The sequence below is a fragment of the Halichoerus grypus genome, chromosome 3 (genome assembly GCF_964656455.1).
Source record: "Halichoerus grypus chromosome 3, mHalGry1.hap1.1, whole genome shotgun sequence".
NCBI classification, from domain to species: Eukaryota; Metazoa; Chordata; class Mammalia; order Carnivora; family Phocidae; genus Halichoerus; species Halichoerus grypus.
This window is the reverse complement of record NC_135714.1, coordinates 33020814-33044377: the sequence shown is the minus strand read 5'-3', so window position 1 is coordinate 33044377 and position 23564 is coordinate 33020814. Positions and strand designations below refer to the sequence as shown.

Genomic DNA, 23564 nt, shown 5'->3' with positions numbered 1-23564 from the left:
GGACTGCTCATCTCATCAGTCTCAGCTTTGTGTCTTTGCCCACACAGTGGTCCTGTGCGAATTAACCTCCCCCTTCTCTACCTGCTCAAATCTCATGTCTTTCCAAGGCCATGACTTCCAGACCCACTTTAGCTTACCCTCAAACCCCCTTCTTGGAACTCCTGTAACTTACGGCCCATGTCACCCCAGTATTCACATAATTCCCATCTTGCACTGCTTTCTGAATTTTACTTCTCACCACGACTACTAGATTATAAATTCCTTCGGGTAGAGGATTCCTTACATTTCTCTTATATCCTCCACAGCACCAGCTTGGAATCATTAAGTCTTTATTGACTATTTATTGCTTGCTGGAATATTTCAATGGCAGCTTTAACTTAGGGAAACACCTAAAACTAGTGATTTCCCTAGCTTTATTTAGTTTAACTACAACCCAGGCTATTGATGGTACCTCACAGCATGTCTCCAAATCAAACCACCTCAGAAACTAAATTTAATTTAATTCAATTTAAAAATAAATACTTATGCATCACATGCCACTTGTGGAAAGAGGACTTGAGCATTGGCAATAGGTGCAACAAACAAGCTAGGAATTCCAGATCCAAATCCTTATCATTGAAATTTTGGTTGGTTTCTTTTATGATTTAGAAAATTTTAAAACTCTTATTTGTACAGGAATGCCTGCGTGGCTCAGTCATTAAGCGTCTGCTTTTGGCTCAGGTCATGATCCCAGGGTCCTGGGATCGAGCCCCGTTATCGGGCTTCCTGCTCAAGAGGGAGTCTGCTTCTCCCTCTGCCTGCCGCTCCTCCTGTTCATGTTCTCTCTCTCTCTCTCTCTCTCTCTCTCTCTCTGACAAATAAATAAATAAATAAATCTTAAAAAAAATTCATTTGTACAACTGAGAGGATCTTTATATTTACTTATTAAACACAGGGTGATATTTAAACTACCCAAATATTTAAACTTGGTCATAGTCCATCACAAGCATTTGAATTCTCTAGGAGAATATCTGAAAAAACAAAAGCCAACTATTATAACTTGTAACGTTTCAAAAGCTATATGCATCTTGTCAGGATGGCAGGGGGAGTTGGATACCAGAGCAACTCCCCTTTCCCCCATAAAATGGTTTCATACTTTACAACAGGTAGAGCAAGATCATTACTGTGTTTAGCTTAGAGTAAAAGCTACATAAACTGGAGAGATTTCTTTTGACACTGAGGAAATATTTTTAAAGAAGCGAAAGTCTTACCTGTTGTAGAATGCCGAAGAAATTTCTTGACACCCAAATGACTGACTCCGGAAGTTAATCTGTTCAGTGCAGGTAAGTAAAAGCAAAAGCTACCCAAGCCCCTTCACTCTTAGGATTTCCTTCTGGGATCAAAGATTCCTTCCTCCCCAAGAATATAACTGATTCACATTGGAAGAACCAAAAATGTAAGAGTCAAGCTGGTAGAGAATCCAACCCAAGATGGTTGGGTTTAGTGTGCGCAGTGACTGAGGTGGCAGGAACAATCGGAATGTGACGATAGAGATTAGCAAGTTCCTGTGCATAAGTCAATTTCCTGTAGCTGGCTTCTCTGAAGAGGGGATTTCATTTGCGTAGGTTTACCCGTATGTGTGTGTGTGTGTGTGTGTGTGTGTGTGTGTGCACGTGCATTTCTCTCCATGACAATATGAAAACTTCCCCATGACAATATGAAAACTTCCCCATATAAGAGGCCTCTCCATTTCCCACCAACAAATCACCTGTGTAAAACTGAGGAAAGGAAGAGTGAAAAACCCAGATGATTCCTTCAGGAAGTGAAATAAAGCAGAAGAAAGAAAGGAAGGAAGGAAGAAGAAAGAAAGAAAGAAAGAAAGAAAGAAAGAAAGAAAGAAAGAAAGAAAGAAAGAAAGAAAGGAAGGAAGGAAGGAAGGAAGGAAGGAAGGAAGGAAGGAAGGAAGGAAGGAAGGAAGAAAAAGATGTCCACTCCTCTAACTGGTCTTAGTTAATTTAAGCTTAGGAAAAAAAGCACCTTAGAACATACAGGTCAGCTTGGTGAACACACTAACCGTGGAGGGAAAACAGTAGGTGGGTGGTTTGTTTTTCTTTGATTTATTAATAACTATCAAATAATAATTTAGAAAGAACTGACTCAGCCAGAGCGAGAGCTCAAACTGCCCCACCATGAAATCACCCTTTTTTGGACCAGCACCTGTGTTATGAGGTAGGTGACTGAGTTGTTTTCAGACTCCTCACAGTTTCATTATTTGCCTCCAAACACAAATTTACTTTTTTTTTTCCTTCTATGCAATCCAGGTGTAGAGACCATCTGCATCTAAGTTATGGTGAAGCTGCCTAGACCAACAAATTTAACTTTCATGACATGCTCACAATCCCCCATGCCTCCAGTCCCCGAATAATCACAAATGCTACTGCCCAGGGTGAAATCTTCGTCAAAATATCTATGTGCCATAGAGATAAAGTAAACTCCATTCAAGTGAACAAACATCTATAGAGCCCTTTCTATGTGTAAGATTCAGTGCGGGCTGCTGGGGCAGGTTGGGAACACGAAGAGGAACAAGATGGAATCTCTCACTCAGAATGGTTAAAATCAAGTGAAGGAGAAGGACATGCACATAAAGGAGATGCTCCGAATCAGGCCTTATTTACAGATTTCCCTTGAAAAATCCTGGGACACAGGAGTCAGGTGAAAGGGAAGTGTGTGCAACCATTTTACCAGTTAAAATAGCCACTGGGCCTTGACATGGATTCTCTCATAATGTTCCAGGGAGACTCACTGGCTTCCAGAAGGCCCCACAGACCAGTAGCATCATTTGACGGCCATCCTCATCATTGTAGACTCAGAATCCTGTTATGCGCCTGACACTGTGTACTGAAGAAAAGCACAAAGACCAAGACAGATAGATTTCCTGTCCTCACAGCACCTATGTCCTAGTTGGGTGGGGGGGTGGGTAGGGCAAACAAAACCATTCAAATAAATGCACTAATTACAAATTGTAGTTATTATTACAAAGGAACCACAGAAGAAGCTGAGCTAGGCAGCAAGACAATATCTATGTCCTAGAGGTGGTCCAGGAGGGCCTCTTTAAGAAGCTAACATTTAAGCTGAGACTGCAGCCATGATTCTCAGCCCTGGCTGAAAATTAGAAGCATCTGGGAAGCTTAAAAAAAAAAAAAAAATGCCAGTAGCTAGGCTCCACCCCTAGAGATTCTAGTTTAATTTGTCTGCGTGGGAGCCCGGGTATTAATATCCCCTCCCACCCCATCCCGATCATTCTAATGTTCTGCTACGGCTATTGCTCTAATAATGAGAAAGAGAGGCCTGGAGAGGGCAGGAGGAAGGACCTTCCAAGCAGAGGCACCTGTACGTGCAAAGTCCCTGAGATAGGAAAGAGTTTGCCATGTTCAAGGGAGTGGAGGAGGATGGCTATTGTCTAGAGTGCAGCAGTGGTGGGCATAAACAGTGCCAGATGAGTGTTCTCAGGGATGGACACACACTCTCAAAGCCCGTAACAGACTCTTACAGGAACCCAAGTGTCAATTTGTTAATGTGCAGGAAGAACTCAATCTGCCAGGTGAGATCCTTGAGCTCTCTGATGAGTACGTTATCTCCTTCTAGAAAATTCTCTGTCAGTTGACCATCAGGATATTATTAGGTAAGCCGAACACAGGGCTTGTGGATCCTTTAGTTATTTACCTCTGGTTTTGTTCATCGAAAGATTTAGGGCGGCTTGTAAAGATACACACATCTTAGCAAGATCAAACCAATTAAAAATACGAAATGAAATGATGACACTGAGAGAAATGAAGACAGAAATTCTAAAACCAGAGGTGAGGTTGATACAGAAAAGATGTGCCATGTGGTTCTAAGCTTTTAAGCCACCATATGAAACGACAGATTCTGCCGCATCAAAAATTGAATGCCCTCCTCAGTAAAATAACTGTATTATTGCTCAGGATGCTGAGACTATAGAGGAACTTGGCCCCTGGATTCTCACAGAGAGGACATTACGGCTGAAATGAAACACTGTCCTTACACTAAACCCAGCCAGTGACAAGTTTTGTGCGGTGGTTCCTTGCCCTGTTTCTCAGGGTAGGCTGATTTCATCTCCCAAAAGAGCTGACTGAAAGCAATCCCGGGGTGCGAGGAGGGGAGGGTGGGCTGGAAGGTGGTAGTTCATAAGGGGTGCACTATCCCTCATGCTGCTGTGAGGTGCCAATTTAATGCAGAGATGAAGATCAATTTCAGATTTTCTTCAGAAAATGGGGGCTAGAAGGGTTTTCTCATCCAACCTTCTAAAAAATTGGGGGCGGCAAAGGGTTCAAAATCGGTCATACTTCCAGCAAGAGACCCAGGGGTTTTCTGTGTCCCAGCGCCCCTTGAGACAGTAGGGGGAGCCGGGCAGGGAGAGCGGCCTGCGTGGACAGCCCCCTCCACCTGCTGTAGAAGGTGAGGCAAGACTCTGCCCTTTGAGACACAAAGTAAGAGGTGCCACAAGCAGGAGGCCTCAGGCCTTGTGCCTTCTCTCCACAAAAGGACACACGTACTCCCCGGGTCAGGCCAGGTGGGGTGTGTCCGGAGGTCCAAGCACTCCCAGCGCATCCTGGATGGTGCTGGGAAGGGCATTGCCGTGTCCGGCTGCGAGACTCCCCTTTGCCTCGTGGCGCCCTGGCTGATCCCCGCTCTTCTGGGGGACTGGCTCGCTCTGGGAGCGTGATTGTCGTTTCTGGTGTTCTCGTGTAGACTCTGGGCTTCCTCCTGCTCCTGTCGCCTCTTCCACACCTCTAACCTCCATATACAGTTTAATCCAGGGGGGTGGGGGGTGGGGGGGCGGGTTTCTTGCCGGGGGTGGGAGCGGGTTGGGGACAGCGATCTAACTTTCTTCCTTTTCTGGAAATCTCTTTTTGATTCTCTCCCAATCTCTCTCTCTCTCTCTCTCTCTCTCTCTGTGTCTCGCTTTTGCCCCCAACTCTGTTAATAGACAGGGGTCGTGTTGAGGGGCGGAAGCAAATGACTTAAAATACACGTACACACCACACGCTCACAGACACACACACACACACACACACCCCCAAACTTCTCAGGGACAGGGGTGGGGGGGGCTATCTTTCTGAGGCCACAGAGTCCGGCCTTGGGACCGAGGTGGGGTAAATCCTGGGGAATTCAAAGTGGCTGGCGGGAAGGAAGCTATGGTTATGGGGTTCCTAATAGGGAACTGACCCTTGTTATAAGCCACATTCTGGGAACCGGCCTCCCATGAAGTCCCACACCAGCATGTTGACACTGCGAGAGCCCCCACCAAACAGCCTCGTGAAGCCCGGTTCCAATGCCCTCGAGGCCCAGGGCCTGGCCTTGCTCACTGGTGTCTCTCAGGCATTGACTAGTCTGTCACGCAAGAACCATGTGCTGAACGATAGATAGGTTCTCTCATCTAAGCCTTGCAATAGCTCAATGTGGTAAACATTTTAAAATATGGTTTACAAGCCAAGGAGACCTCAGCTGGTTGAATGAAACTCTATGGCCTATGAAAAGCAGAACAAAGATTTACCCCATCCGGCTGTCCTGGTTCTTCAGGCCATGTCTCCCAGCAGGGCGAGAGCTGGGCCACTGTGGAGGGGGAGGGGCAGCCAGAGGCCCCCCGCTTCGCCGAGGCCACCAGTCCATTTTCTCTCTTCCTGGTGCCCCTCCTCTGAGATTCCCAGGCAAACGCAATCCAAACACAAGGCCAAGGTTTGCTTTCTCAAAACACCTTTGTTTGAAATGCCCTATGCTAGGGCAGAAGCACGGTTTATTTTCTCTTTCACAGTCTGAACAAGGACCTCTTTTACTGAGGATTTTTACGTAAATAACAAGACAACCATCTGTGCACCCTGGACTCATGCATAAGTGGTATTCTTGCCCATTGCAAAGGCGCTTTGCCATTTCTTCCAAAGAGAACTCTTAATTAAGACAATGGTATTCATAATGAACAGTAAAATCTTGGGAACCTTGCGATATCAGTCATTTACTAAATTATTTCTCCCCTGGGTCTGTAAGATGCCTCCCCCCTTCTTCTTACTAGTAACTTAGTAACTGAAATGATTTAGATTTAGTGGGTAGCTTTTAATGTTTACACAGACCCTCATCTGTGATATGCCACCTAATAAGATAAAACCCACTGCAGTGGGTTCTGAAGATGGAAAATATGTACTAAAACCTTGTCTAAATGCTTCGAAACCCAGGACATTAGTCATACTGTAATTATTCTTACCCAGCTCCCCACCGCGTGATAACTGTATTAAGCCAAAACACACATTCCTTCTGATTGAGAGATTTCATGACAATGAAATTTCATGTAAAATGTTAGCCCTTTGTAAGAGAAAGAGCTGAATTCTGATGTACAATACATCGGTGCAAAATACATTCATGTAAAACGCCCTTTAAAATTCTAAATATGAAGATATCTTAGAAATGCCCCAGGCTTAGACATCAACTGCAGAATTTCTTCCTGACGCTTTTTAACTCCTTGTAAGAACAGCCACCCTCTGCAGATAAGAATATCATTTCAAACATCTCCTCGCTTCCCTCTTATTGCCAGAACCGTCATTTCCCCCTCTGCTCTTCTCATCATCTATGTTCCCTCCGACTGTTTTAAGGTAGCAGGCTGCCTTTGGTTTTAGTGAGCAGGAGGTTCTCTGAATTCTCAACTGCCCTTTTTACCTGCGTTTGTTTGCTTGGTATAACTGCGTGACTCTAGCAAACACTGACATCCAGGTTCTTTTTACTATAGAGCCATCATTCATAACAATGCAGGCTCCCCTTGCAGAGGGTGACAGCACCCAAAGGTGTCATTCAAGCTCTGGCTCCAAAGTTAATGGTGCTTTTCTTTCTTCAGCTGTCGGAACAGAGCTCATGTGGTCAGATGACCATCACCCTCCAAAGCTGTCGCTCAGTAGCTGGGGCACTTCTCCTATGCTGCAGGCATTCGTCAAAGCACTTCGAGAGCCTTCTTACAATAAATATCCTTCTGACCCGGTTTAATAAACCGCAGAAGAAAACCAGAATCACTACACTCTGTTCACAACATGTTCTGAACTCCAAATATAACCTGGCTTGTTGACCCACCTTATTCACTGGATGAAGCTCCAAAGGGCTGTCTCCCAAAATCACATCCACCCGGAAAGGACAAAGATTTGCTATCATTTGAAGAAAGGTAAAAGAATGTGCCTCGGGCTCAGAGCAAATCCAGAAGAGGAGCTTGAGACGTGATGTCAGAGCCGTGTCTTTGGGTCAAGTGCATTAAACTCCCAGGGGACCCCTGCAAAGGGCACAACATTCACTCTGAGGCAGAAATGCTGGTTTGTTTAAAAAAGAGGAAGAAGAAGAAGGCCATCACTGCTTCTGCTCACATTCATATTTTACTCGTTGATAGGGATCTTCAGTTTGGGCGCAAACATCACAGGGTAACTGCAACTCAGCACACCTGCTCAGAGCGGGGGTTGCAAACGTTTCAGTTATAAGGCAGAGACCGGTGAGTGTTAACTTGCCATCTCTTCAAAATAACAGATCTCCGGCGCAGTTCTGGAGGGAACAGGTGGAAGCCTGTACCCAAAGGCAATCTGAAATTTTGGAGAAAGTGTAAATTTGAATTAAGACAAAAAAAGATTCAAAGCCCATCCCCATTTAATTGCAAGGACGCGGCCCTGATCTTCCCGTCTGGAAGATAGGTGTAATAATATCTATCTTGGAAGGATTGTATAAAAAAGCTGTAAAGTCCTTGAAATATAGTAGATGCTCATTATGTGGTGGCTATTACTAGCCACTCCTGTTTTGGACTTTTGCCTTCTGGAGTTTTTTCCTCCACCCCTATCCTCTCTTCGACTAACAAGTGTTAAATTTCATAATTTGAGAAGATTTGCCAGTGCCCAGTTCTGGCTGAATGAAGTCATACAAGCTTACGTATCAGGCATAGGAGTCTAATGTCATGTGTTTATTGTCTCAACAGTTGAAAAGGATCTAGAATTTTAATCTCTACTCCCACCATGGGCTTGAACCCACAACCCCAAGATCAAGAGCCACATGCTCTACCAACTGAGCCAGCCAGACATCCCAAAGATCTAGAAATTTTAAAATCAAGTTCCTCTTTTTTTTTTTTTAAAGATTTTATTTATTTATTTGTCAGAGAGAGAGCATGAGCAGGGGGAGCAGAAGGCAGAGTGAGAAGCAGGCTCCCCACTGAGCAAGGGGACTGATGGCAGGACTTGATCCCAGGACCCTGGGAACATGACCTGAGCTGAAGGCAGACACTTAACTGACTGAGCCACCCGGGTGTCCCTAAAATCAAGTTCTTTTTTTTCTTTTCTTTTTTTTATTAACATATAATATATTATTTGTTTCAGGGGTACAGGTCTGTGATTCATCAGTCTTAGACAATTCACAGCGCTCACCATAGCACATACCCTCCCCAGTGTCCATCACCCAGCCACCCCATCCCTCCCACTCCCCTCCACTCCAGCAACCCTCAGTTTGTTTCCTGAGATTAAGAGTCTCTTATGGTTTGTCTCCCTCTCTGGTTTCGTCTTGTTTCATTAAAATCAAGTTCTTAATGGCACTTTATTTCTTATGCATAATCAGACAATCACAGAATCTTCAGCCATGCCTCCTGAGGTCATCTGTTCATACGCTACAAACACCTTAAGATAAGTGAAATTTGTCCTTTCTCTTCTCATCCAACAAATACTTATTGAACACTTGCTATATTTGTTAAGCACCGTGCTAGGCCCTGGAGAGACAGCAGTGAATAATAACAACCACAAAAATAAAACAGCCTGCTCTCTCGTGAGTTTGCGTCTCCTGGAGAGATATGCAATGAACATGATAATCTAGTAATAGAGTATGTTATGGTGTGCTAATTGCTAAGAAGAAAAATAAAGCAGAAAAGAGGGATAGAAAGCTTGGGCAAGGTGCATATCCACATACGAAACTCAGGAAAGTCCTCACTGAGAAGAAGAAGGAGTTAAAGTCTGTTTTTAAAACACCCAATAGTGATTTTAATGTTCAGTGGTCCTTCACATCAGCATCCCCAGGTTTACTGAGTGTTTGCCTTCTGCTTCGTGCTGAAAGCCCTGCTTCCTCGTGTGCCCTCCGTGGGACAGGGGAGCTGACTGCCATCTCTGGGAGGCGGCCCTCCCCGACTAGAAGGGGGGGGTCTTGTGGGTGCTCCTCTCTTGGCCCCAGTCCTCCACTATGCTTCCTTCTCCACCTCTCTGCCCTTTCTGAGTCTCTTCTCTGAATCCTTGTAAGTCATTTTGTGATGGACTGCTGACCTCTAGAGAGAACTATGACCAAAGCTAGATACCTAGCGGAAAATTCCAGGGTGGTAGGAGCTTGTCAAGACAGTGCCACAAATTTGCCTTGTCCTTCAGCTTGCTATTCTCTGCTTCCATGCTCTTTTTAACCAGCTCATGATAATAACTTAATAATATCAGTCACACTGGCCTACCATTCATTGAGCATTTAACATGTTCCAGTTAAACACTATATGCATTTTTAACTTAATCATCCTAACAAGTATGAGGTAAGTACCATTGTTATCTCCATTTGCAGAGGAAGAGACTGAGGCACAGAAAACTTAAACATCTGGTTCAATATTGCCCAGGCAATAAATGGCATGACCTGATTCCATAAACCATTTTTTGTGATGGTAGCCTGTGGAATTTTGCCAGTATCTTCAGTACCCTTCACTACAGGATACAGCTATATCACTTAAATGTTAGTTATTAGGAGGGTCTCTCACATCGGGTGGGGAGGCCAGGCTGGTACCCAGCCCGTTTGCCTGAATTTCACATGGTTTATTAAAGAAGATTGATTTTCAAGAGCTGTCATTATTCTCATCCAAAAAACCAGAAATATTTCCTTTGCCCTCTCCCTATTCCTTGTGCTTTTAAAGAATGGTTATTTGCTTCTTTTGTCTTTTTCTAAGACTCCTCTCATTTCCTGCTTCTGTGGATAGGCATGAATTTTAGACACATTATTTTTAGATACTAATTTTATTAGCTATTGCCACTACACAAATAGGCCAGAGGACTTTCAGCCACTACTGAATAGTGGTGCTGACAATGTGAAGGACAAGTGTAAAAATGGCTTCACATGCACTCCTGAATAAAGTTCTGGAAGCTGTTCCAGACACACACTGATTTTTAGAAGAGGCATGGGACTTTCTTCTGAAAATCACACAAACTAGAATTGATATGGCTTGTCAGTTCATAATTTGAACAGGTCGTTCTCTTAAATGAATAAAATGCATCTTATAGGAACAAATAACGAACACAAGGAATTCAGGATATGTTATGGGTTAAAAATAAAATGGCCAGTGGGGTTTTAATTACATATAGCAGCTTAAAAATTTTTTTGCACAAATGCCCAGTTTGTATGTAGATTTTTCACTTTGGATGAATGTAGTTTCGTGTTTTTCTTTTTAAGATTCCATTCTCTCATTAAGAATGGTTGAGGGGTCCCTGAGTGGCTCAGTCGGTTAAGTGTCTGCCTCCGGCTCAGGTCATGATCCCAGGGTCCTGGGATCGAGGCCCACGTGGGCGGGGGGGGGGGGTCCCTGCTCAGCGGGGAGTCTGCTTCTCCCTCTCCCTCTGAACCTCCCCCTGCTTGTGCGCACTCTCTCTCTCAAATGAATAAAGAATCTTAAAAAAAAAATGGTTGGAAAAAATCACTGGGGACCTCTTTAACCTCATCAGAAAGTAGCATATTCCTTATGCTGGCGTTTACTTCAGTCAAAAATTTTATATTTGATCTGTTAGCAAATCTGGAGTAATGTGGCCAGAGCTTTGGGAAGCCAGATTCAGATTCACACAGTCCTCCTTCCTTACCAAGTGACTTCTTGTCTTAGAAGTAGCCGCTGCTCAAATGATAAATGTTGAGTCAACTAAGCAAAAATGTGAATTCCATTCACTTTATTACTGATGCAACGTTCATGGAGAGAACCAGCTTGAAACATCTGTGTGAAAGTTTGTACTTATCTTTAAAGTGCAATTAGGTCCATAGATTAAAAAAAAAAAAATCACGTCATCGAGCTGAGACTTGACGCCATTTGGCATTGCTTGTCAGGAAAAATAGTCATGGGCACAAAAGAGAGACAGGTGTGGGTAGTAGAGGCAATAACTTTCTTCTGGAAGGTACCGATTTCATTTCTTTGCTACTAGTAGCTCAGTCTGAAGAAGCAGGCAATTTCAGGTCATTATAAATCAAAAAATATTTAATGACAGGGGAAGGTGCTCACAGTATGCGGTTCAATGAAAAAAAGCACAATATAAAACTTGAATTTGAATTCAACGTATGATATGCACATACGCAAGTGTTAATTAGAGGTAACCTCTGGGTGACAAGACACAAGTGATTTTTTATGTTTTCCTTTTTCCTTTTCTGTATATCCCAAATTTTCTACAATAAGCATTTATCATTAATGTAAACCAGATAGAAAAATCGTTGTTGTTTTCATCTGCATTGAGCAAGTCTACCTAAGTTTTCTCCATAAACCCTTGTCACTGCCTCAGCCTCAATGTGTTTTGCATAATAGCTAGTGATTTTATAGCAGTTGATTCTCAGGACAACTACCGAACCACAGCTGAACCTTGCAAAGTCATCTTCCTCATCACTCAGACTCTACCAGGGTCTTATTTAGATGATTCCAACCAGATGCAAATTCCACTCCCTTGCAGCCTCCAAAGACAAGGGATTCCAGAGGTTTCTGCGCTAAACAGAAGTCCTGTCTTAAACTTCCTTTAAAATGCAAATCATGGCTGGGAAAGCTATCCTAAGCTATCTAGGAGCTTTATCTTCTCATGGGAAAGATAAAGGACTACTCAGAAATAAAAGAGTGGGGTTTCCGGGAAACTTGTGTAGTGTCTGAGCTCAAAAAGAAAGAGGTAGTGGGAAATGCTTGATGCTTTATTAGAGGAAAACATGTTTGTGACGAGTGCAGTCAACGATTGCAACATTTGGTTTCAAACTAAACCTGCTGCTTTCTTCTTCTTAGTAGTAGTATTTCCTAAATTATTATAGCTGTGCAGTTTTTTAATCACTTAGGAGAAAAGGAAGTATTTTTGTAAATTCTCCTTAATGAGCACTTTCTGTTAAATGATATTGAAAATTATACATAAAATTTCAAGATTAGTCATAAATATCTATTCTTTTTACTTTTTTAACCACATAAACATTTTAAAAAGCAAAACTTCTATTAAAACATTTTCAAAGTAAAAATGTTGAGTTTTCATATGTTTATCAAAAACAAAATGGTTTTTTAAAAAGATGTATTTATTTTAGAGAGAGCGTGCGGGGTGGGGGGGTTGTTGGGAGGGGGGTGGGCAGAGTGAGAGGGAGAGAAGCAGACTCCCTGCCAAACCGGGCGCCCAACTCCGGGCTCAGTCTCAAGACCCTGAGATCATGACCTGAGCCAAAATCAAGAGTCGGTCGCCCAACCGACTGAGCCACCCAGGTGCCCCCAAAACAAAATGGTTTACACTAAAATGTTAACATAATTTCTTCTGGATGATTGGATTATAAGGGATTTTCTTTTCTCCTTTTTTACTTACCTATCTACATATTTTTAAAGTTTTACCATAAGAATATTTATTGATTTTATTATAAGAAGAATCAAATAAATATTATTATAAAAGTAAAAAAATAGGGCACCTGGGTGGCTCAATCAGTTGAGCGTCTGACTTCAGCTAAAGTCGTGATCTCAGGGTCCTGGGATGGAGTCCCGCATGCGGCTCTGCACTCAGTGGGGAGTCTGCTTCTTCCTCTCCTTCTGCCCTTCCCACTGCTCACACACGCACTCTCTCTCTCTCTCATATAAATAAATAAAATCTTTCAAAAAAAAGACTAAAAATTGTTTTTATAATTGTGAGCAAACCTATCTCTATGGTATATTTTTTCCTATGGTGTTTATTATTTGAAATATAAAATAAGATTGTTTTGTTCTCTGTAATTCCTTTCTTTTAAATTAATCTTCTAAATATAAAATAATGAGGTTTTTTAACGCTTTGGAAGGAAAACATTAAGTTACTGAGTTCTCTTTTAATTTTGAATTTTTGTCCTTCAGATTAATTTACAATTTACAAAATACTTTTATGTATATTATATTTGATCCTCACAATATCACTGGAAAATAGCAAAAACCAGTATTACTATTATTCTCAGCAACCTCATTATATAAATAAGAAAACTGAAGTTCAGAAAGATTAAGTAATTTACATAAGGCCATGCAGCCGGTGAGTGAGAGAACTCTCTAGATCAGTTAAATTCTACAGCAGTTCCCTACAAGAAAACAAATTACATTTCCCAACTGATTCATAAACACAGTATAAGGTACACATTGGAGAGAGACATGCAAAAAAATCAAGAAAATCTGCTATTTTTTAAAAGGATCATAGATTTATTAATATAGAAAAATACAAAACTAAAGTATCTGTACAATAAAATCCTATATATGAAAAAATATATTTATATGTCTAAAAGGATCAAAAATAACTAGATCAAATAACAGTGATTGTCTCTGAATGGTGAAATTAAAGATAAGTTTTTCACTTATTTTTCTTTAACCTTTTGTACTCCGTAAATTTTTAACAGGATGAATTCTATAATCAGAAAAATAAACATTACAAGCTGCTGTTGATAAAGTACTATAAAGGGCCACCTGGGTGGCTGCAGGGAGTCTGCTTCTCCCTCTCCCTCTGCCACTCCCCCCCTGCTTGTGTTCTCTCTCTGTCAAATAAATAATAAAAATAAAAAATCTTTACAAAAAAAGTACTATAAATATACAGTTTATTCTCTTTAATGATACTATAATGTAATTGGTTTCACTTCAGTTTCTTGGTTTGCTGCAAATTTTTTATTTAAAAAAAAGGCAGATGTGGTTTCAACGTAAAAAAAAAAAGAAAAAAGTAATGAGAAATCACAGCACTGTATTTTGAGGACTTGGCTCTCTATTGTAGCCCGTTTAGCAATACAGGACTAGTTTTTGAGAATATGACCAAAAAAACGTTTCTGTGGTTTTGTCTCTACAATGAGTGCCAATGTTAACTGTTAATTTGGATGACTGCCTGCCCCGTGGCCATTTCCTCTTCCTTGCTAACAGAACCTGTATTTCAGGACGGGCAGAAAGTCCCAAATCAGGGGATGAACCATGATGTCTAGTCAAGGACAGTGAAAGAGAATCTTCTGGTTCCTGGCTTCCCAGCTTCCAAGCGGCTCCGGGTAGCCATGTGACCCAGTTCTACTCAATAAAATATTTGGAAAAGTCTTCTTGAGGGTTCCTGGGAAAGCTGTTCCTCACCAGTTAGATCAGGGAGACATGGTCAGAAAGCACCTTCCTTTTATGCTTTGGGTGTTGCCATAGGAGAATGCTTTGCTCCGGGAGCTACAGCAGCCATTTTTTTTTTTTTTTAAGATTTTATTTATTTATTTGAGAGAGAGAGAATGAGAGAGAGCATGAGAGGGGGGAGGGTCAGAAGGAGAAGCAGACTCCCCGTGGAATAGGGAGCCCCGTGCGGGACTCCATCCCAGGACTCCAGGATCATGACCTGAGCAGAAGGCAGTCGCTTAACCGACTGAGCCACCCAGGCGCCCTACAGCAGCCATCTTAGGACAAGTGAGAAAGCCAAGAGAACTACAGACACATGGAACCAGAACATTATTGACTCACTCACCACCTCTTAATTTTTATTATGTGAGAAAATTATCTGCCTGCATTATCTAAGCCACAGTTTGTTATTCTAATACTTGCAACTGAATGTCCTGTAATGATATAGTAACACGTAACAAGAATTTGAAGTTGAAGCTATCAATATCTTACAAAATGTAAAAAAAAAAAAATTAGCCAATACCCAATTTAAATGGCCACCAGTGTGGAGTGTCATGTAGAAATGGTTAGGTATATACAATATTGTATGTCAAATATATCTCAATAAAGCTGGAAAATAAAAAGAAATGGTTAGATTACTTTACTGGGATATTATACAGTCATTTTAAAATAATATTTAGGAGGACAGTGTGCCCACATGAGGAGATGCTCATAGTGTAATATTATGTGAAAATAAAAGGAAAAAGAAAAACAACTTGGGATTATAAATGCACTATGATTACAACAATGTTTTCAAAGACTGTGAGGAAACAAACCCAAACCATTAACAGGAATTGTCTAAGGGGGGATAGGATTGACAATAAATTGTTTTTATCCATTCCTCTATTTTCTAAATATTGGACTTCACAGGTTATAATTTTTACATTAGAAAATATTAAATAAAGTAACTCATGTAGACGGGCAATAAAAATCCCTGGAAGAACTAATATCAGATATAAGACTATAGTTGGCTCCCTATTGGCTGACTCAAACTTTCCACTTTGATTGTCAAAGCCCTTCCTAACATGGCTCCTGCCTACCCTTCTAGCCCCGCCTCCCACCACATGTCCCGTTCCAGCCACAGCGAACATTCCTGTGTCCTCTGTGTGTGTTCTTGCCTCTGCCTGACCTTTCCTTGTGTGCAAGATAAGCACTGCTAGTTGTGCCAAGACTGATGGTTATTCTCCAAAATCCCTTTCCTCAGTAATAGAAAATAATTTTCAACTGAGCACACTGCAGCCCAGGATAACAGCAATATAGCCCAGCCTTCCTTTCGGCTGGATGTAGTCATATGGCTTTGTTCTGGCTACTGCGGTGTGGGCAACCTTCAGGCGACCTCCAGGAATGTCCCTAGTAGGAACAGGTACTCTCTTCTTTGTCCTTTCCTTCTTAGAGGCTCAACTTTGAACAGCCAACTTGGACCGTGAGATGAAAGCCGTGAGTTGAGCTTGGAGGAACAAGCTAGAAGGAGGCTGGGTCCCTGATGCTCACGTTGCTGCCACACCGGCCCTGGAGCATCTATCTCTGGGTTTGGTCTGTGCAGAAGAGAGAGATGGATAACTATCTTGCCCATCCCAATATTGTTTCAGGGTTTTCTGTCATAAACAATTTTTTTTTAAGATTTCATTTATTTATTTGAGAGAGAGAGTGAGAGAGAGCATGAGAGGGGAGAAGGTCAGAGGGAAAAGCAGACTCCCCAAGGAGCCAGGAGCCCGATGTGGGACTCGATCCTGGGACTTCAGGATCATGACCTGAGCCAAAGGCAGTCGCCCAACCAACTGAGCCACCCAGGCGCCCCTGTCATACACAAACCGAATGCTAACTGATGTATTAATTTATGAGCTAAGCTAGTAACAAAAATGGCTTTCAGAAGACGAATGACCACAGTACCACTGAATTGCTATCCAGAAGAAATGAACAGAAAGTTGGCAGTGTGGGGCTGGCATGCAAAGGAAAACAGAAAGGCTGAAGAAGAGGAAGGGCTAGCAATGTGGTGAGAAGCCAGAGCCACCAATGGCTATTTAGGGAGGAGATGTGGGCTTAAGATTTGACCAAAGAAGTTTTAAGAATAAAGAGGACTAGTATGATGAGGAATTCTTAATCTCAGGAAACAAACTGAGGGTTGCTGGAGTGGGGGGTGGGGTGGGAGGGATGGGGTGACTGGGTGATGGACACTGGGGAGGGTATGTGTTCTGGTAAGCGCTGTGAATTGTGCAAGACTGTTGAATCTCAGATCTGTACCTCTGAAACAAATAACGCAATATATGTTAAGAAAGAAAAAAAGAAGAAGAAGAATGTAGCAGGAGGGGAAGAATGAAGGGGGGGAAATCGGAGGGGGAGAAGAACCATGAGAGACGATGGACTCTGAAAAACAAACTGAGGGTCCTAGAGGGGAGGGGGGTGGGAGGATGGGTTAGCCTGGTGATGGGTATTGAGGAGGGCACGTTCTGCATGGAGCACTGGGTGTTATGCACAAACAATGAATCATGGAACACTATATCTAAAACTAATGATGTAATGTATGGGGATTAACATAACAATAAAAAAATTAAAAAAAAAAAGAGGACTAGTATGAAATATTAAGTCACCTATTGCACTCGGCTACAGTGTAATTCCCTGATGTTAGCAAATTCTCGGTAAAAATCTAATATAAACAATAGCCTGGCATGAGCAGGTTTTTGGGAAAATCAAGAAGAAAGGGTCAAGGCAGAGTAAAACCACAGCATAAGTGAAACACCAAAAGGCTGTACATTCAGGGGAAGCTGAAAACAGAGCTTATAATAAGCAAATGCTTCCCCAAGTCCCCAGAAAAGTGGGTGGAAATGCTGTATTTCCAAAATGCAACGGTTTTTAGAACCAATATTGTACATATATTAGCATGTTTTAATGCTATTTATATATATGTTTTGCATATCATTTTTCTTTATACCAGAAATAGAGTCATGTTAGACATACTCTTTTGCAACTTACTTTTGTTTTGTTTTAACCAATCAATATGCCCAGGACATCTTTCCAAATAAATTAACCTCATTCGATAAGAACAGCATAGTATTCCATCATATGGAAACAGCATAATTAATTTAACTAGTCCATATTGATGTAAATTCGCTTTTTTGCTATTACAAACAGTACTAGTGCAAAATACTGTAACACCTAAGTGCAATTGTGCACTAACAATTAAATATTCCTGGAATAAATGACAGGAAGAGACTTTCCAAGGTTTCAGAGTAGATATATTTTTTATTGTAGTAGCTATTACCAAACTCCATTCCAGAGAAGTCTACCACTGCTGCACGAGAGGGCCTGTTGGCCTCTACTCTCACCACACTAGATGTTATAAATCTTTTTACCTTTTGTCAGCTTTAAAGTGGTCTCAAGCTAAATAATTAGTGCGATTTAACATCTTTTCACATATTTATGGGTCATTTACATTTTTTCTCTGAAATGCATATTTATATCTTGTGCCTGATTTTTTCTATTTTTTCTATTAAATTGTTTCTTTTTTGGGGACGCCTGGGTGGCTCAGTCGGTTAGGTGTCTGGCTTCAGCTCGGGTCGTTATCCCCGGGTCCTGGGATAAAGTCCTGCCTCGGGCTCCTTGCTCAGCAGGGAGCCTGCTTCTCCCTCTGCCTACCTCTCTCACTCTCTCTCTGACAAATAAATAAATGAATAAATGAATGAACAAATAAATAAACGGCTTCTTTTTTCATACTGGTTTAGGAAAAAATGTTTATATGTTAAAGATATCAATAATTGGTCTCTATATATTTAACAAAAATATCTCTTGGTCTGTCATTTGTCTTTTAATTTTGTCTATGGTGTCTTTCGCCATGCCCAAGATCTTAATTTTGGAAATGATTTAGAAAGATTTTGCCACTCCAAGATGTAAACAAGATTTTCCTTTATTTTATGATTTATGATTCTACCAAAATGACATGCCAATAACGTAATAATGAAGAGTACAGACTCCAGCCCCAAACTGCCCGAGTTCAAATCTTAATGATGCTGTATAACCTCAGGAAAATAATTTAACTTCTAAGTGCCTTGGTTTCCTCATAAGGCACTTGTGAGGATTAAATGAGTCAGTACCTACGAGGGGCTCAGAACACTCTTTGCAACACGGAAAGTTTCAGTAAACATTAGCTACAATTATTTTGCCATGCCTTGATGACAGAAGTTTCCCAAACTGTTTTAATATCTGAAATAGCCCACAAATAAACACTCCAGAAATGCCGCCAATCCTTATAATGGTCTTAACCTTTCTGCCACCTGCCTCTATCAGAAAAATGAAACTCAGCAACTGCAGACAGACAGAAAACTGAAGACAGCAAATAAGAAGGGCAAGGCGCCACACAGCAAATCAAACAGAAGCACCAGCGAGAAAACTCAACCAGCTCTAAGGAAATAGAAGGACGTAAGGTAGGAATTATGTTTCGACTCTGAGTCTTGCCCTGACGGGTCTCTCCAACACCAGTTACACAAACCTGTCTCATCTGCGGCCAATGCGCCCTTCACATTCAAGGGAAGCTCATTTCCTACACATTTAATCTATACATTTAGCAAGTCTCAGGGATTTCTTTGTGTTCAAACCTTTCCCAAGCTTTGTTTAGCCCCGGGCAACTTTATGTTGTTATTTAGAGAGCCTGATCATTATCCTTGTTAGCATTGTGGCTGGAAGACCAAGATGGTTCATTGTTTTTACCATGACAAAGTATGCCCATGTTTTGTTAATAATCACTGGAATCTCCAGAAAGGCACATGTTGCCCACATACCGCTAGTTCATCTTTTAATTCTTGAATCTCTTCCATCTCTGTGGGTACCTTTTTTATGCCCAAAGCTGAACCGTTTTTTTCTTTTATTTTTCTTAATGAGTCAGCAAGAATCTTCTCTATAACATTTATATATCATGAGGAACAGCTTCTGGTTTTACTTACCAACTCTTGTTATATTTTTATTTTCTAATTTATTTATTTCTGTTATCTCTTTCATTTGTATTGACACAGACAGGCATCAGAAAGGTAAAGACTGGTTTTTCTTTTGTAGAGGGAGAGAGGGGGAGAGAGCACGTGCACGCACAGGTCGAGGGCAGTGGGGAGGGGCAGAGGGAGAGTGAGAGAATCACAAGCAGGCTCCATGCCCAGCAGAGCCCCGCATGGGGCTCCATCACAACCCCTAGATCATGACCTGAACCCAAATCAAGAGTCGGTCACTTAACTGACTGAGCCACCCAGGCGCCCCAAGACTGCTTTTGAATTGTACTCATTTCTGAGCAAGCAATTCGTCTCCCTGTTACTTTCTTTGATTTATTCTGTTGTTTCTTTTCTGGTTTCTCAAGTGAAATGTTTGGTCTTCCTCTTTTCAGTCTCTCTCATTTCCTAATAAAAGCATTTGGTTGTGGCAATTTTAGTTGAATTTCGAAGGACAGAGTGATCCCAGCAGACATCTAGGCTACAAATGATTTATAAAAGTAGAGTTGTTCTCTCAAAAAAGGCCTGTGCGCCAGTTGAGTGCAGAGAAAATGGTAGAACGTTAGAACTGGGAGCAGCCTCCAGAAGAGCCAAAGTCCTATGCCCTACAAATGGGGTTTCTGATCACAGGCAATGAGAGAATTTGTCTGATATTAAAAAGGTGGATATCGGGGCACCTGGGTGGCTCAGTCATTAAGCGTCTGCCTTTGGCTCAGGTCATGATCCCAGGGTCCTGGGATGGAGCCCCATCATCGGGCTCCCTGCTCCGCGGGAAGCCTGCTTCTCCCTCTCCCTCTCCCCCTGCTTGTGTTCCCTCTCTCGCTGTGTCTCTCTGTCAAATAAATAAATAAAAAATATATTTTTTGAAGTTGGATATCCTCATGCTAAGTCTGTGCTCTCCTTGAGCAAGAAGTCTTAAAAATCAAAGCAAAGCAACCTCGTTCCCTCCCTTCCTTCCTTCTGCATGATAGCAGATCACCTTTTATCCCACAAAGAACCTAGTTAACTCTTCCCTTTCATAATCAACCCATGTCCAAAATACTGTGGAAATGCTGTTTTCAAAGTTGAGCTTCAGCCGGGCACTGCCCCAGGCCTTCTCCTCCCCTCCACATTGGAAACTGGAGGAGAATTCTGGAAGGCAGAAGAATAAGGCTGGCTGTTGGTGACACCTGCTTTGACTGTGAGTTTTAGATGCAAGCACTAGGAGCTTAAATAATTAAAAGTTAACTCAGTGAAAAAAGATACGTCACAATTGTTTGGGCCTTTATTATGGTTCCTGTCCTTCTCATATTTTCTTCCAGTCACCAGAGTGACTTCATTGCCTTAATCCTGCAGTTCTTAACCAAAGTTGGGAGGGACAGGGGTATGTCTATCGGAATCATCTTGGGAGTTTTTTGGTTCTAATTATACACTCTCTGCTCCTAGAATCATAAACAATGATCTAATCAAAGAAGAAGAGGGGAGATAACAAAAGATGAAAAGGAATCTAGGAATCCAGTTTGGAAATAATTAGAAATGAGGACAGATGTTGAAAACTGATCAGCATGAATGTCCAACAACAGGGAAATAAATTACATTACAGTAATTCACATTATGGAGTATATTTATAGCTATTACAACTAACACTTTTAATAACATGAGAAAAGGTGCGTGGTTTAACTTTCATTGCAAAATGCAGGATACAAAAATATATATAAAATACGATCTCAACTATTTAAATGTTTCATATATACACGCAGCAAAAAGGTTAAGACGGGAAAGTCACCAAAATGCTAGCAGGTTTTTGTTTTGAATGGGATTAATAGAGAGTTCTAGGCCCCTCTCTTCTTGGCTTGCAGATGGCCATCTTCATCCCGTGTCTCTTCATATTGTCTTCCCTCTATGCATATCCCTGTGTCCAAATTTCCCTTTTTTGATAAGGACAGCAGTGTCCTGGGTCAGAGCCCACCCCTATGGCCCCATTTTAACCTAATTACCCCCGTAAAGACTGTATCTCCAAATAAGATCACATTCTGAGGTATTGGGGATTAGGTCTGCAACACATGAACTTTGAGGGGATACAACTCAACCCATAATACCCACCCACATCTAACAGATAATGCAAAGCTAAACCTAAATGTCATCAGACAGCCTTCGACTGCTTCTCTGGCCACTGTGGCATGGGGACTGTCCCCCAGCGTTATCCCCGGGGGCAAAGGGAGCAGAGACATCAATCACAGCAGCAATAAGTAAGGTACAAGATGGCACTGTCATCCTCCCAAGGGGGGTTAGCAGCTTTCTCCTGGAACCTGGCTCCTATTGTCCTGTCTCATTCCTGGCAGTAGGGGTAGGCCCAGAGCAAACAATGTTCATGATAGCATGTCCTGGCACTTCGCTTTGGAGGGCTTCGCCAAGGGCAGAAGATGGGCTGAGAGAAGTTGAAGCCCAGTCCTTTAAATATGCAACCCAGAAAGATAGGCTAAACATATCTAAATGCCTCTCCCCAACCCCAGCCTAACTGATAAAGTCATTACTGGACACCACTAAATAAAATATGTCAATCTGCTTTATTGAAATATTAAAACTGAATTCTCAAATTCCAAAAAATATTTAAATTTCTCAATTGTAAACATGTAAAAAACAAATTTTATATCACTTATTTCCTAGTTTCAATCACTTTCCAATACACCAAAGAGGAACTAAAGTAGAAAAGACATCATTAAACAAAAGGAGGATACTTTAAATATAGTTGTACAGTCTTCAATGGCTCGTGACACATTAACTCAATCATTTAAGTTAATGCATCACTTGATAGAGCTATTGAACAGGAAATTATCTCATTTGGTAGCATCTGGGCCAAAAAGATACAGCTGAAAAAAATATAGAGAATCAACAATTTCCAATAGAACACAAAAACGGATAAGGTCTGCTGAGCTCATGCATGTGTCCTTACTAGAAGTCCACCGAGTTCATTTTCTGTTTCATTTGTAACCTTTAAATATATTACCACAATGAACACTTATGTTGGTGTGGTGTGTGCGTTCAGTGAGTAAGTAGACAAAAAATTAAAAAATTTAAAAAATTAAAAAATTAAGGTTAGGGTGGATTAAAGACTCCAAGTAATCCAGTTATTAAAATTTGGTATAAAAAAAGATGCAGGAGTTCCCTTTAAACCTCAAAGGTATCTGGTTAGTATCCTGAACCTCATCAGAAGTATGAACCAAATGAAAAGTACATAAAGCATTAACTACCAGCACTCCCTTGATGAAGTTGTAAAGGATTCACGGGCTAATTTCTGACCTCTAGTGGTAAAGTTGTAATAAGGTCCTCAAATTTATTCTCCATCCTGAATTACTGCTACCATTCAAGAGAGAATCCATCTATAAAGCATTACGAGGAAGACAGTCAACCACACTTTCAGAGGGCAATGATCTCTCTGACCATAGATGGTTCTAGGGTATTAGTGAACTCTTGGCCGACTTCCGTTTAAATGCTGGTTTCAAGCAAGCCTATCCAAGAACACCAGGACAAGGAATAGTTCTTCAGCTTGTGTTCTGACTCTTTTCTCTTCCTCTCCCCAACCTCTTCAGAGTGCTAGTGTTTAGGGAAAACCCCAAAAAAAGCAAGCACGGAGAGAAAAGAAAGGTGTGGATAATTGGCACCCATAGGAGTGCTAATAAGTGCAGACACAGGACTTAATCATATATAATAAAGTGTTTTCAGAAACAAAAAGTAATACTGATATACCAAGAGGAATATAAATTTAGATGTTAGAAAGCAATCCTTCCACTATCATTTATAACTGGTAAGACTTAAAACTTTGAAACCATAAAGTGATTGTAACCATTCAGACATTGACCAGACATTACACCACTAAAGAGAAAGATTGCCAGTATTTTTTTTTGAAATAATAGCAGAAAAATATCAAACTTGGATGGAAAACATATTTTTCAAGAAAAACGAAACTACTTTTCCTGATGATAATAGGGTCATCATTTGACTGAAGTCTATTTCTGCTGATATAGGTGTTGAAATTGGAAATTACAAAAAGCTCTATAAAGAGATGCTGCAGGTTTCTACATGGGCTCCAAATGACAGCCCTTCCCGTTGTTCCAAATTTTGTCCTTGAGAATCTACATACCCATGCAACCTTGCCCCACACACACTCCCCATTTTTTTATCCCTACTACTAGCACTTTCTTGTATTTGTACGTAGG

The 23564-nt window shown here is 41.4% G+C and overlaps 1 protein-coding gene across 2 annotated transcripts in view; it reads right to left on the bottom strand.

Annotated features, from left to right (window-relative positions):
- Positions 1-1798, bottom strand: part of RHOH (ras homolog family member H) — a 40654-nt gene extending 38856 nt beyond the window's left edge. For both annotated transcript variants that reach the window (XM_036076903.2, XM_036076908.2), the window contains exon 1: positions 1251-1798. The gene's annotated coding sequence lies outside the window, so the exon portion shown is untranslated. The remainder of the gene's footprint in view (positions 1-1250) is intronic.
- Between the last annotated feature and the right edge of the window lie 21766 nt (positions 1799-23564).